The following is a 15,727-nucleotide window of genomic DNA, read 5'->3' as shown; positions in this document are numbered from 1 at the left end:
ATTTTTATGTCTGGCTATAGTCTATTCCTGCAATTTGTCGTCATTTAAAAAATTTGTACTCCTTGGAGTTACCGTCGTGGCGCAGTGGTTAACGAATCCGACTAGGAACCATGAGGTTGCGGGTTCGATCCCTGCCCTTGCTCAGTGGGTTGATGATCCGGCGTTGCCGTAAGCTGTGGTGTAGGTCGCAGACGCGGCTCGGATCCCACGTTGCTGTGGCTCTGGTGTAGGCCAGTGGCTACAGCTCCGATTTGACCCCTAGCCTGGGAACCTCCATATGTGGCAGGAGCGGCCCAAGAAATGGCAAAAAGACCAAAAAAAAAAAAAAATTTGTACTCCTTGAGTTTCCATCATGGCTCAGTGGTTAACAAACCCAACTAGTCTCCATGAGGACTCAGGTTTGATTCTTGGTCTTGTTCAGTGGGTTAAGGATCCAGCATTGTGTGAGCTGTGGTGTAGGTCAAAGATGTGGCTCAGATTCTGCATTGCTGTGGCTATGGCATAGGCCAGCAGCTACAGCTCTGATCTGACCCCTAACCTGGGAACCTCCATATGCCGCAGGTGAGGCCCTAAAATGACAAAAAAAATAAAAATAAATAAAAATAAAAAATGTGTACTCCTAAATATCTGAGAACTCATTTCTTGCATTAACTCATCTGGACCTATTGAGTAATTCATTTCCTTGACATTCTTGACATTCTCAAAATAGAAAACATTAGCTTAGCAAACATAGGAAATCACCAACTCTTTCCTAAGAGTTTTTAGAAGAGTCAAATATTTGAATGCAATATTATTGGTTACGTAATAAAAGCTTGACTAAAAATTATGAAAATACATAGGAGGAAGTGGTTGATTCTGCTACCGGAAAGAGAAATAAATAAATTTTTCAAACTCACTGAACCAGGGGTGTGACTGTTGTCAAATGTCTTGATCGTGAGAGGAGTTTGTACTGAATCTGATTCACAAATTGCCCTCTAAAGATGGTGGCGGGTCATGGCAATTTCCAGTGTTTGGCATACAACATAAAAAATATAAGAACAAAAAAGTGGCTTTTCCATAAAACTGGATATATTCAAGCTAAAGAACTATATTTACTCTGTGAGTATATCCTTTTTATTTTGTTCTTGGTAAAATATCTTTCATGCAAAACTATATTGATAATAGACGTTATATTTTGGCCTTTAAATCTCTAACGGGTAGATTTTTAAATTTTGCAACATTATCATTTTTCCCTTGGAAGTAAACGAACTTCATGATGAGTTCTAGGTCTAAGATTCTGGGCTGAGCCTAGTCTAGCTCTGAGAAAACCAAAGTCTCATCTCCAATGAGCAAAACATGTGGGCAGAGGCGCCACTGGGCTTTCCTCCTGAAGGACTCAGCAGTAAACTACAGGGAGTTTACAAAACAAGCACAGGATCCCAACTTAGCAGGAAACTATCCATTCCAAACAGCTTGTAGATGAATAGAGTAAGAGAAAGCCTGCACTTCCCCTTGGAAGGAGAATTCAGAGGCTGTTCTCAGTTGATCATTGAGTCGCCCATTCTTTTCCCTTTGGGATTGTGTGCCTTGAAAGAGAAAGGAAAATAAAAGTGAACATTAAGACACTTTCTGCACCTTGGTTTTATCTTTTCAATGACAATGACCAGAATCTCTTTTTCGTTGATGGGGGGTGGGGGGTCAGTGCCCATGAGTCACTTTCTTCGGGACAGTAATTTCTTCAAGTTAGTGGTTCAGTAAAGTGGAGGTAACAGAGCTGTGCTAAGATGTTCTTAGCAGCAAAGTCTCCCCAGGGTTAGAGTAGATGACTGAGGTACAGAGAGACCTCCAGTCCACTGCAGCCTCCAAACCTGGGGAGACGACTTCTGGGCCTTTCTGGAGCCTCTTTTTGTTACCCCTTTAAATAGGTTTCCTTCTACTTCAGAGGACAACCCGGTTTTGTGATACTCCCATATTCCCAGCGTAGCTTTCCCCAGATAGGACATTCTAAGGAAATAAAGAAATAGAGAGAAAATAAGTGGAAAAAGCAGGTAGGCCCGAAACCAGCCACCAGGAAAGTGCAGAGAAGTGGGGAAAATAACAGTACATCAATCATGGGGTGCTGGGACAATTTGAAATCAATATGGAAAAGAAAATGAAGTAGGAGTTCTTTTGCGGCACAACAGGTCAAGGATCCGACACTGTCACTACAGTGACTTGGGTCACTGCTGTGGTGCAGGTTCGATCCCTGGCCCAGGAATGTCCATACGGCATGCCATGGATGCAGAAAGAAAGAGAGAGAGAGGAAGGGAGAAAGGAAGGAAGGAAAGAAAAGGAAAGGAAAGGAAAGGAAAGAAAGGAGAGAAGAAAGAAAGAAAGAGGAAGAAAGAAAGAAAGAAAGAAAGAAAGAAAGAAAGAAAGAAAGAAAGAAAGAAAGAAAGAAAGAAAGAAAGAAAAGAAAAGAAAGAAAAGGAAAAAGAGAGGAAGGAAGAAAGAAAAGTAAGCAACTCTTACCTTACAATAAATATAAAAATCAGTGACAGCTGGATTGTAGATTTTTGTGTGAAATGTAAAACAACAGTGCTTCTAGAATATTACACAGGTGAATATCTTCATGACCTGAGAATAAGGAAAATGTATTAAATAAGATACAAAAAGAACAGGAACAATAAACTGCAACAAATTACAATTAAGAAACTCTGTTCATGGAGTTCCCATCGTGGTGCAGCAGAAACGAATCCGACTAGGAACCATGACGTTTCGGGTTCAATCCCTGGCCTCGTTCAGTGGGATAAGGATCCGGCGTTGCCGTGAACTGTGGTGTAGGTCATATACGCGGCTCGGATCTGGCGTTGCTGTAGCTGTGGTATAGGCCGGCAGCAACAGCTCCAATTAAACCCCTAGCCTGAAGACCTCCATGTGCTGCAGGTGCAGCCCTAAAAAGACAAAAAAAAAAAAAAAAAAAAGAAGAAGAAGAAGAAACTCTGTTCATCAAAAACATAAAGAGAGTGAAAAGGCAAGCCACAGAATGGGAAAAGAATTTGTAACACATATAATTAATAAAAGGGTGTATCTGCAAATACAGAATGTATATTGAATGCCTAAATATCCCACAGGGCATTTTCATTGTTTTTTCTGTTTGTTTTTTTGTTTTGTTTTGTTTTTGCCTTTTAGGGCCACACCTGTGGCATATGGAGGTTCCCAGGCTAGGGGTCTAATTGGAGCTGTAGCCTCCAGCCTATGCCACAGCTACAACAATGCAGGATCTGAGCCACGTCTGCAACCTACATCACAGTTCACGGCAATGCCGGATCCTTAACCCACTGAGCAAGGCCAGGGATTGAACCCACCCCCTCATGGTTCCTAGTCGGATTCGTTTCCTCTGCACTACCATGGGAACTCTGGCATTTTCATTGTTATGTGCCCTTGAGTGGGTTACCAAAAGAAACAGCTTCAGAAGACTTGGATATTTTAAATGTGGAGACCATATAACATGTGTTAGTATGCTTTGCTGAATTATACAGTAATTTTATTTTTAATTTCTTGAGGAACTGCCATATTGTGACCAATACCACTTAACTCCCCCCGCCCCCGCCAAGAGTGCATAAGTGTACCAATTTCTCCAAATCCTTTCCATAACTTGTTTTTTGATAATGATTATCCTAAGGGTGTGAGGCAGTATCTCATTGTAGTTTTGTTTTGTTTTACTTTTTTTTTTATTTCTCAAATGAATTGATCACATCTGTAGTTGCATAATGATCATAATAATCTAATTTCACAGGATTTCCATCCCACAACCCAAGCACATCCCCCCACCCCCCAAACTGTCTGCTCTGGAGACCATAAGTTTTTCAATGTCTGTGAGTCAGCATCTGTTCTGCAAAGAAGTTCAGTCTGTCCTTTTTTCAGAATCCACATATCAGTGAAGGCATTTGATGTTGGTGTCTCATTGAACGGCTGACTTCACTTAGCATGATAGTTTCTAGGTCAATCCATGTTGCTAAGAATGCCGGTATTTTGTTCTTTTTAATGTCTGAGTAATATTCCATTGTGTATATGTACCACATCTTCTTGATCCACTCCTCTGTCGATGGACATTTAGGTTGTTTCCATGTCTTGGCTATTGTAAATAGTGCTGCAATGAACATTGGAGTACATGTGTCTTTGGGAGTCATGGTTTCTTCTGGATAGATGCCCAGGAGTGGGTATCTCACTGTAGTTTTGATGAGCATTTTGCTAGTGATTAATGGTATAGAACACCTTTTTATGTGCTTGTTGGCTATTTGTATATCTTCTTTAGAGAAATCTCTATTCAAGTCCCAAGCCCATTTTTTTTTTTTTTTTTTTTTTTTTTTTTTTTTTTTTTTATGGTCACACCTGAGGCATATAGAAGTTCCCAGGCCGGAGACTGAATCCGGCAAAGCCATATCCTTCAACCCACTGCACAGGGCTGGGGATCGAACCTACCCAGGCTGCTGCAATCTTATTCCTAACCCACCATGCCACAGCGGTAACTCCCCCTCCCCATTTTTGAGGGGGGTTTTGTTGTTGTTGTTGAATTTTAAGAGTTCTCTGTAGGAGTTCCCATTGTGCCTCAGTGGATTAAGGATCCGGAGTTGCCCTGAGCTGTGGTGTAAGTCACAGACATGGCTCAGACAGATCTGGCATTGCTGTGGCTGCGGTGTAGGCCAGCAGCTACAGCTCCAATTTGACCTGTAGCCTGGGAACCTCCACATGCCACAGGTGCATCCCTAAAAAGACCAAAAAAAAATTCTCTGTATATTCTAGACCTTAACCCCACTTTAGACGTATAATTTGCAACTAATTTTTCCCATTCAGTCTTTTTACTCTGTTAATAGTGTCTTATGATGAAAAAAATTGTCATGAAATACAATTTGCCTACCTCCTTTTTTTTGCCTGTGCATTTGGTGTCATACCCAAGAAATCATTGCCAAATTCAATATGACGTTTTGCCCTATAAACACCTACAAATCTCTCAGGACAGACCAGAAGTTACCTTTCCTGCAGTCACCCCCCTGATCCCCAGCAGAGTTAGGTGCTCACAGAGCCCCTCAGTAATACTTGTGTTATACCTCAGTTGCTTCTGATTATAATTATGTGTTTGTGTGGATGCCTGTCCTGCCAGACACGGAGCAAGGCACAGGCCATCTTTGTTTCTCCCACAGCAACACGAAACAGGTGCTCCCTGCATGCTCTGTTAAGGGGCCTACAGGCACGCATGCAACACACATGCTTTGCACCACGGCTGGAAGGAGCCATGATGGGGAAGAAATGCACAGATACCTGCCCCCTGAAAAAAAATTAAAAAAAAAAAAAGGAGTTCCCGTCATGGCTCAGCAGTTAAGGAACCCAACTAGTATCCATGAGGACAAGGGCTCGATCCCTGGCCTCGTTCAGTGGGTTAAGGATCTAGCGTTGCTGTGAGCTGTGGTGTAGGTCTCAGACATGGCTCAGATCCATATGCAGTGGGTACAGCCCTAAAAAAAAGAAAAAAAGGGAGTTCCCGTGGTGGCGCAGTGGTTAACGAATCCGACTAGGAACCATGAGGTTGCGGGTTCGGTCCCTGCCCTTGCTCAGTGGGTTAACGATCCGGCGTTGCCGTGAGCTGTGGTGTAGGTCACAGACGTGGCTCGGATCCCGAGTTGTTGTGGCTCTGGCGTAGGCCAGTGGCTACAGCTCCGATTCGACCCCTAGCCTGGGAACCTCCATATGCCGCAGGAGCGGCCCAAAGAAATAGCAAAAAGACAAAAAAAAAAAAAAAGAGAGAGAGACCTTCCCTTTAATATTTCCACACTCATCACCCCCTCCCATCAGATCCCTGGTACTCCCTGAAATGGAAGTGGTCTCATCCTGACTGGGAAAGGGACAAGCTGAAGACTGAGGAGGAAGCAAGGATAACATCTCAGGGTCACCTGTGAGCAGCAAGGACCTTTGTCTCAGACTGTTAATTTGGAAAGGAGTGGTGTAAACAGGCTCAGTCTTGACAGCTCTGACTCTGAGCAGCCCAAGGGCTTCCTCCTCACCTACCTCTGCTGTGAGACATCCTGCAGATACTGGAAAAAATAGGAGTGGAATGATGTCTGGCCCAGAGGGGACATCAAGGCTGCTGCAGACGAGAGAAGAATCCACCTGCCCTGGACGTTAGCACTCGTGGTGACCGCTGGCCAGAGAGAGTGCCCGTGGTGGGAGGGGTTGCCTGGATGAGGCCAAGGGATGCCCAGGATTCTCCCAGGAACCCCCTACACAGAGGGAGTCTCTGCAAATCCTGGCCAGGAGCCAGGAAGTTGAGTTTTGCTCTGCAGAGCTAAACTTCTGGTTGAGAATGACAATACTTTGTGTTTCTCAAGCCATCTCAGCTCCAAATGTCTTCCACTGAATGCTTCTACACACAAGCCTCACCTGACTCAGGCAACTGAGCAGTTTATCCCAAAGGCTAAACATCTAGCGATGGTGTTTTTGGAGACCAACCCTTGCAGTTCTGTCCTCAGTTCAATCCTCAAAGGTCTATGATGCCTATACCTGGACAGAGGATCCTATAGCCCTGGCCCCGGAGACGGCAAGAGAAAAGCGAGGTCCCATTCCCACATACGCAGACGCACTGACACTATGGTCATACCACACCCACACGTATACCAGGTCTCACACACACACAACAACAACAACCACCTTAGACTCATCCCCCTTGAGCTGCACAAGGATTCGCACTCCTTGTTATACCTGGTGACTCTCTATCCAGCACACGAGGCTCTGACTGCTCTCTCATTATGAAACACCTGAACTGGACACATCCATAGTAAATTCCCCTGAAAACAAGAGGCAGAAAACCGTATTAAGGCACATGCTAGAAATAGCCTGTTTAGGTCACCGCAGAGATTCTCTGTACTCAACACTCTAGCCTGACTGGGGGAGTCCAGCCCCTCTGTGGACAATCTTGGTCAAACTTGGTCAAGAGGGACATTTTCCCTACCCCGTGGACCAGAGGCAGTCCTCAGAGAGGGCCCCTGGTCTGCCAGAGGTCTGTAAGGAGAAACTCACCTACACAGGACGATTACACCAAACACCTTCAAGGGCTCAGTGGCCACATTTATAGATCTTCTCACTCCAACCCTGTTCATACTTTCTTATCCTCCTTTAAAGTCTCAAATCCCAAACATAAATAACGACTCCTTTAAATTTTGCAGCATAGGCTTCCACTCTGTGAAGGATATTATGCTGCCAGCTTTCAGATTGCTAAAATAAACCAATGGTTACCCATCACAATAGAAATCCAATGGGCTCACCGTTGGGTTGGTTATTCTACCCCGTGCTCATGAACCCAGCCTGGTCCTAACAAGTTACTAAGGGGCCAGGAATAGAGTCAGGAGGCACGTTTCCTCATTTCAAATGCTAACAATCTTCTGTATGCCCTGGGATCTCTGGCAAGATCCGAACCTTGAAGTGCATCAGATTCCTAATCTGTAAAATGTATCTAATAATAGTTCAGATGGCAACAATAGTCACGCAGATGAAATGAGACAATACATAACATAGAAGAGTAAGAGAAAATAACTGTTACCTAATATCATTGCATCTATGGCCTTTCCTATTATGAATTTAGAGGAGTGTTGAAAACTTACTCTGGCCAAGGAGTGAGTAAAAGGATGTCAGTCGTTTTCTGGGCATCACCGCAATGATAGACCATTGCCAGGCCATTGTCAATCTAACACTCGTCTTCTCCACATTTCCCTGGGAATTTCCACAAGGTACAAGAAAGTCACTGAGTGGGAACAGTAGCTTTGGCTCTTTCAGGATGCTGCATTCCTAAAGGGCAGAGAGGAAAAAATTCTTTCTCAGTATTGAGACTATTTCAAGACTAAGTCAAGGAGTTCCCTATAGCCCAGTGATTAAGGATGGGCCATTGTCATTGCTGTGATGCAGGTTTGATTCCTGGCCCGGGAACTTTCACATACTGCAGGCGCAGCCAAAAGAAAAAGTCAAAATAAGAATCTTCCATTTCCTCTTTGCTGATGATATGATGATAAATCAGTCAGAAGCTGTACATATCCAACAGCCCAGGCCACCCCAGGATGCATGCCCTGACTCAGTCTTGCTGTCTCTCTCATGTGCACATGCTCTCTCTCTCTCTTCCTCCCTCTCCCAAACTGCACTGAATTCCCCTCTCCGATGGGTCTCCTAAATGCCAGGCCCAGAAATCCTCAAAGAAGCAGGACAGGAGCCATCACAGAATCAAGGTTAGGGGAACAAAGACAATAAAACCACATGACCATCTTCAGGCACACAATTATTGTCTCTACACTCATGAAACCAACACAGCCAGCAGCCCTGGGCACCTGGTAACCAGATTATGTCCCAGATTTTGGAAGAATCCAGTATTGATGGGGTACCCCAGCAGGGAGCTCTTCCTCCACTGCTCCAGGGGCACCAGTGGAACACATGCCAGAGGCCCAGGTCCTGGGCTGAGAGGTCTGGGGTCCAGGCGGTCAGGTGACCAGCAGCACTCAGACACCCCCTTCCAGCAGGTGGCAGTGCCCCACCACCCAGCAGACTGCTTGGGAGAAGGTTGTGATTCAAATGGAATCCTCTCTTTCTCTCTCCCCAGCCCTACCTCCACATCCCCGCCCTCCACCCTCCCTTCCACACCCTGGGGTCCAGCCACACTCAGCAACTACCCTTTCCTAGCTGGGTGGTCAGGGCCACCAACCTTGTAGTCATCGCTGGTGGCCGCCTCTGCAGACCCAAAGGTGCAATAATTGGCTCAGGTGCCGGCCCCCTCAGGGTAGACAGCCCTGTTACCCTGCTGACTGGAGCAGTGGTCACCCAAATGTCTAACCACAGGCATTTCCCGGCAATGTGGTTCTCATACACATTGGCCACCAGGGTCCGGCCCTCACCCCCAGACATCATGTCACAGAATGTCTAGTAGTTGATGCCATTCTAAGTGCAGAGGAAATACAGGCCATCTGCAGAGGGAACCAGCCCATGCCCCCCCGTCTGAGACCACACGGTCCTTCTCAAGACCCACAACTAAAATGGTCCTGGAACTAGAGACGCGGCCTAAAGTCACCTCCCTGAGCCTTATCACTGAGTGTCCCTACTGGCACTGGGATCTCCCTGAGTTCAGAAGATCATGACCCATGACTGAGACAGAGCATAGAATCACCAAACCTCCCATGACTCCTCTCAACAATTTAAACACTGAGACTCAGCAATCCCTCTCCTAAGCACACACGCAAAGGAAATGGAGACAGAGTCTCTGAGGCTCACACACCAGTGTTCATCGCAGCATGATTCACAAGAGCCAAAAGGAAGGAACAACCCCAAGCATCCCTCACCAGAGGGAAGGATAAACAAAATGAGGGACATACGCTACCATGTATAAAAGGGAATCAAATTTTCAGCTGCAACCAGATGGCGTGCTAGCGGCTGGACATGGCTTTGTTTGTTTGTTTGTTTTGCTTTTTAGGGCTGTGCCTGCAGGACAAGGAGATTCCCAGGCTACGGGTCCAATCAGAGCTGCACCTGCTGGCCTTCACCTCGGCCACAGCAATGCAGGATCCAAACCACATTTGCGACCGACATCATAGCTCACAGCAATACCAGATCCCTCACCCACTGAGGGAGGCTAGGGATTGAACCCTCAACCTCATGGTTCCTAGTCAGATTTGCTTCTACTGTGCCATGATGGGAACTCCTGGAGCTGGCTTTCCTGGCTAGATCCTGGGGTCACCTGTTGGACCCCATCAGTAGGTCAGCAGCGCTAACAGGTGGCAGGTGGCTTCAGCCCGGGGCCTGGCTGGGGCTCCCGGATGCATAGGGACCCCCCTCCATGAAGCAGACCTGGGACAAGGCACAGGGAATGCGTATCAGCAGAGCAACATCAAACGCGAGCACAAGCATGATGGGGTCCAGAGTTTGAGCACGCCAGCCGGTGTCCAGGTCATTCTTAGTTGTATGCTCAGGGACTGAAAATCACTGAGTCATCGAGAAGCACACCTGGACCCCCTCTCCCCCATTAAATCATTTTCCTTGCTTCAAAAAAAAAAAAAGGAATGAAGTTCTGACACATGCCACCACCCAAATGAGACACAAAAAGGCAGACATTGCATTAGTCACCACTTGTATGGGGTACCTAGAATAGAGAAATTCATAGACACAGGAAGTAAAACAGAATTTAACAGGGTCCTGTGGCTGGGAAGAATATGAAGTTATTACTTGACGAGTACAGAGCTTCTGTGTGAGGTGATGAAAAAGTTTGAGAAATAGTGGTGAGAGTTGCAAAACACTGTGAAGACAAATCATATCACTGAACTGTACACTTAAAAGCGATTAAATTGGCAGATTTTATGTTATCTCTATTTTATCACAATTTTTAACAGATCTCCCAGTGAACAGAAACCCAACTGTGTGGCTCTGCTCAGTGTAAATGCTTCATCACCCACCACGGGCACCACAGCACCTCTTTTGTATTTGCTGGAGCTCCTGGGTAGACATGGAGACCAAGAAAAAAAGGTCCGTTTCTCTTTTCATTTCTTCTTTTTTTTCTTTTTTTTTTTTTTTTTTTTTTTTTTTTTTTGTCTTTTTCTAGGGCCGCATCCGCAGCACATGGAGGTTCCCAGGCTAGGGGTCTAATCGGAGCTATTGCTGCCGGTCTACGCCACAGCCACAGCAATGCCAGATCTGAGCCGCATCTTCGACCTACACCACAGCTCATGGCAACACTGGATCCTTAACCCACTGAGCAAGGCCAGAGATCAAACCCGCAACCTCAGGGTTCTTAGTTGGATTCGTTAACCCCTGAGCCACAACAGGAACTCCTCTTCTCATTTCTTGAGCTGAAGATAGTCCACAGCTAGAGAATATGCAAAGTCTGGCACAAAACCGGTATCTCCTTGCTATTAGTCCCAGGCCCATTCCACTGGCAGAGCAGAGACTCCCTGCCTGGGATGTCAGGGCCTGGGGTGTCCAGCGTCCTCTCCACTCAGCCCATCTGACCCAGTATCCAGCAGAGGCTTATGGCAACACTCCCTCCCCAAGATCTCATGCTGGTGCTGGGCCCTCCCCAGGCTCTGGCTTTCAAAGAAAGCAAACATTCCCCCAAGAGTTTACCTCAACAGAAAATTAGGTTGAGGAGGTCCTGTCATGGCACACTGGAAACAAATCTGACTAGGAACCATGAGGTTGCAGGTTCAATCCTTGGCTTTGCTCTGTGGGCTAAGAATCCGATGTTACCATGAACTGTGGTATAAGTCACAGACACGGCTCAGATCTGGCATTGCTGTGGCTATGGCATAAGCAGGTGGCAACAGCTCCAGTTAGACCTCTAGCCTGGGAACCTCCATATGCTGCAGGTGCAGCCCTAAAATGACAAAAGACAAAAAAAGAAAATTAGGTTGAGAAGAAGAAATAACAGGAGACAAGACTAAGGGAACCAAAGAGAGATTGGAGGTGAGACTGGAGACAGGAGTGACCAGTAGGGGGCAGGCGGTGGTCTGGGGAAAGGATGGCAGTGGTTATTCAGAGAATGCCTCCTAGTCCTGGTGACTCCTTAGCTTATTCTGACAGCATAGATATGACTTTTCAGTAGGAAGAAAAGAGATAGGAAAGCAGGAAGAACAGCATACCCTTAGGCACGGAAAAAATAATGTAGCATAGTCCAGCCTGTTAGGAAATGCAAGTGGTTTAATGTGACTGAAACATGAGGTGTGAGGTAGGAAGTGGTGAGACGCTGGCCAAGAGGCTAACAGAGGCCTAGAATGAAGAACCCTGTATGCTAGTCTAAACCTTAAAGAGCTTGCAGACAATTCTAAAAGTCCAGGAGGACAACGGCAACAAAAAAGAGTCCTGAGCTTTGAAGGCAGAGGTATTCAGTTATAAGTAGCTCAACATGTAAAGTTGAGAGTCCTTGCAGTTATACTCTGCATATCTGAGCTTATTTCGTCATACCCAGAATGAAGCTAGTAAACAGTAATTTGGTGAAGAGCAAGTGAGATGGTATTTAGGAGCCTGTTTTGTACTTTTAAAAAAAGGCATAAATGACAACGAAAAGAGAAATTTTAAAATGCCATTGCTGTTCTTGTTGTAGAGAGGAAGACGGAAGGGAGCAGCCCTGGGCACAAATTGCACCATTCAACTCCCTCGAGAAGTCCCAAGACTGAGGCCACTGGAGTGGGGAGCAACTGGGAGGGGACACAGTTCGTACCAGAAGCCCCTGAGGGCCATACAGAGGCACGGAACTTGGACCCAGGAAATGCTTCAACCAACACCAAAGTGTTCAGGCCAGATCCCACCAGAAGCCAGAAATCACCACTCAGCCTACAACACAAGTCTGGACCAGGAAGTGGCCTCTGAGCAGCTCAGTGACATGCCCCTCTGATTCCAAAGACACCAGGACCCTGCCAGCTGCTCAACCCAGTTCTGTTCTGACCACTTAGAGGAAGTGCTGCTGCTCTGGGAGAGATTCACCTGCACTGCACCCTCTGGTGGCCATCATGAAAAACATCAGGGAACCGGGCAAGATCCTTGTAACTAAGGAAAAAGAAGTTACCTTTTTTTTTTTTCTTTTTTTTTTTTTCTTCCCACTGTACAGCAGGGGGATCAAGTTATCCTTACATGTATACATTTTTCCCCCACCCTTTGTTCTGTTGCAATATGAGTATCTAGACATAGTTCTCAATGCTACTCAGCAGGATCTCTTTGTAAATCTATTCTAAGTTGTGTTTGATAAGCCCAGAAGCTTACCTTCTTGATGATCGTTTTTCTCTTCATTCCTGCCCCCATCCCTGTGCAGTCCCACAAAGCCTCAAAGGCTAACGATGCCTTGTTGTCCACACATCTCTGAGCTAGACCTGCACTCACACACCTTGCCTGAGTCTCAGCAGCACTTTCTTCCTGCACAGAGAGCCAGCCCCCTCCTGCTCTCCCCGCTGGGGCCAGGAGCTGAGAATTGACAGCTGGGGGGACCCTGGGAGCTCTCTCTCTCTGTCTAGAAGCCCAACATGTGCCCATAACCTACATGTTGTTTCAAAGGTCAGCTGTACATTAACACAGCTGACCAAGTACCATACAAATCAGGTTTAGCCAAGAACAAGCATAGTGCTTTCACTCCCCCTCCAGCCAGGACAGCTGCAGCCCAACCCAGAGCAAGCCCAGTGGCCTCAGCTGCAGCTGCATCACTCCCCTCAGAGACACCAGACCACCTCTTCTTATAGTCTTGCAATGGAAACCTACACACAGCTGTGTGTGCACAACATATATACCTCTGTCATGGGCTGATGACCTTGGAAAATCTGCCAGAGATATTTCTTTTTTGTGTTCGCTTTTTAGGGCTGCACCTGAGGCATAGGGAAGTTCCCAGGCTAGGGGTCGAATAGGAGCTGAAAGTGCCAGCCTACACCACAGCCACAGCAACCTGGGACCCAAGCTGCGTCTGCAACTTACACCACAGCTCATGGCAATTCCAGATCCTTAACCCACTGAGCGAGGCCACAGATCAAATCCCACATCCTCATGGATACTAGTCGGATTTGTTTCCGCTGAGCCATGAGGGAACTCCCTGCCAGAGATATTTTCAATGAAGGATTTGGTTTGGGGTTGACTGGATGTGAAAACAAAATGCACTAACACGGAATTCTCAATGTCTGGGTCATCTAATACAGACACAGGTCAAGGTCCTGGGACCTTGGAAACCAAATGCATATACTGTATGATCTATCATAGGAAAATGGAACACTGATAACACTCTGGGAGCAGAAGTGGATTACAAATGAAGACTGGATTTGTCAAGGTTCAAATCTGACATTTGATAGCATTTTATTACATGAGCATAGTAAGAAACAGTCTTCTTACAAAGGGAGTTGTTATGATGTTGACTCAGATTTTGCTGGACCTGACATCCATGGCTTGACTGTTTTTGACCATGAGGCCCAGCTCAATAGATACCTGCCCATGACCTGGGACAGTGCCAAATCAAAGCTGACAAGGGATAACTTTGCGGTGCTTTATAGGGCTAGGGACTTCTATCTCCATACCCATGTTATTATTCTGGGGACAGAATTTGGAGGATTAATTTATCAGAAGGAATGTGAAGCTGTTGATACTTGAATGAATCTTTCTTGGACATTGGGTCCCAACTGCACTCTTTGGGGCATTGCAGCTAATATCATTGGATTCCGTTGCTCCTGTTTCTGCAAAAGCCAAGTCTAGTTCAGTCGGAGTAGGCTACACTCATCCGTGTGTCTGGTATGAAGCTGACAGTGTTCTATTAAACAGGAAGAGCATTACTGCTAGAGGCCAGAACTTGGGCTTTCACTGGGGTTGGAGATTAATCCAAATAGAGAAAGCTCTGGGAAGGGATATCAGAAGACCTGGCTTTAATGCAACTCCTCTGTGACAAGTAGGCTTCCCTCCCATTCCCCTGACCCCCGGTGATAAAAGCAAAGGATGATCTAAACAAGAACTGGATTTTTTTTTCCTTCAGCTAAGACAGCAGATGATTTATAGTATATGTGTTACATTCAGCCACCACTGAGAATAGAACTAGTCCAGAATGTCAAAAGTCCAGGGCAAAGAACCAAAAGGGACCCTTTTTTTTTTTTTTTTTTTTTTTTGCCTTTTCTAGGGCCTCCTCCTTTAGCATATGGAGGTTCGCAGGCTAGGGGTCTAATTGGAGCTGTAGCCACCAGCCTACACCAGAGCCACAGCAACACCAGATCCGAGCCATGTCTGCAGCCTATACATCAGCTCACGGCAACACCAGATCCTTAACCCACTGAGCGAGGCCAGGGATCGAACCCACAACCTCATGGTTCCTAGTCGGATTTGTTTCCCCTGCACCACAACGGGAACTCCTGAAAGGGACCTTTTGACACAAGCAAGGTGGGTCTCAAAGTGCTCGAGGAGATCAGAATGGTGAAATGTGTTCTAGATCCATTGAGTCAAGTCCTGGATAGAAGGCATACAGTCCAACAAATTGTACCAGCATCCTTGGCCTCCAGGCTTCCCTTGTTTCTGCTCCTGTGGCTTCCATGGACATAAAGTTGCCTTGGACTTCTGCCTTATCTTTCTTCTTTTGTCCTTCAGCCTGCACATTCACTTCTTCCTCCACTTTGTTCTCATAGTGCTGAGGTGTCTCGGAAGATAGTACTAAGCCCAAGAGCAAGAACTGTATTTTAAATGTGTAGACAGTCTCATATGAGCTGACTTCTAGTTGAATTGGTTATTGGCCTAGTTACCAGTGCTGCAGTCATGCAGTCACCTTGCATTCTTTAAATCTGTTTAACTCTCAGACGTACTATCCACCAATAATGAAAGGAACCTTTGTGAAAATTGTGGGCAGGAAAGAAAAAGGAAAAGGAAGGGAAGGGAAGGAAGAAAAGCTACTGGGCATAATTTTTTTTTCATTGTCTTCAGCTGCCTAATGCCAGAACCTCAGGACTTCTATGCAATAGAGGAATTTTGACAAAATCTTCTATCCAAGGTAGTTCAACCACAGCACTACAGACATTTCAAACCTAATCATTCTCCCTTTAGGGGTGGGATCCTGGGCAATGGAAGGTGTTACACTGTACCCCTCGCCTCTATCCAGCAGTAAGCCTGCCACCTTTAGATCATCTTCCACATGAAAAAGTCCCCAGACATTCTCACATGTACCTTGGGGTAAGGTTGCCAGATAAATATTGCAGGAGACACATTTAAACTAAAAACATTATGTATCGCTTCTCTGAAATTAAAA

General features: G+C 45.9%; 1 pseudogene; it reads left to right on the top strand.

The window, feature by feature from the left end:
- The first annotated feature begins 13,536 nt into the window (after positions 1-13,536).
- On the top strand, positions 13,537-15,454 carry LOC110260484 (non-selective voltage-gated ion channel VDAC2 pseudogene; annotated as a pseudogene).
- Positions 15,455-15,727: the final 273 nt, after the last annotated feature.

Source organism: Sus scrofa, chromosome 4, assembly GCF_054392235.1.
Source record: "Sus scrofa isolate SSC_HxYL_T2T_F1_AM1 chromosome 4, Sscrofa_HxYL_maternal_Yorkshire_Landrace_v2.0, whole genome shotgun sequence".
NCBI lineage: Eukaryota > Metazoa > Chordata > Mammalia > Artiodactyla > Suidae > Sus > Sus scrofa.
Note: the sequence above shows the minus strand (reverse complement) of the source record. Positions and strands in the feature narration are given on the sequence as shown.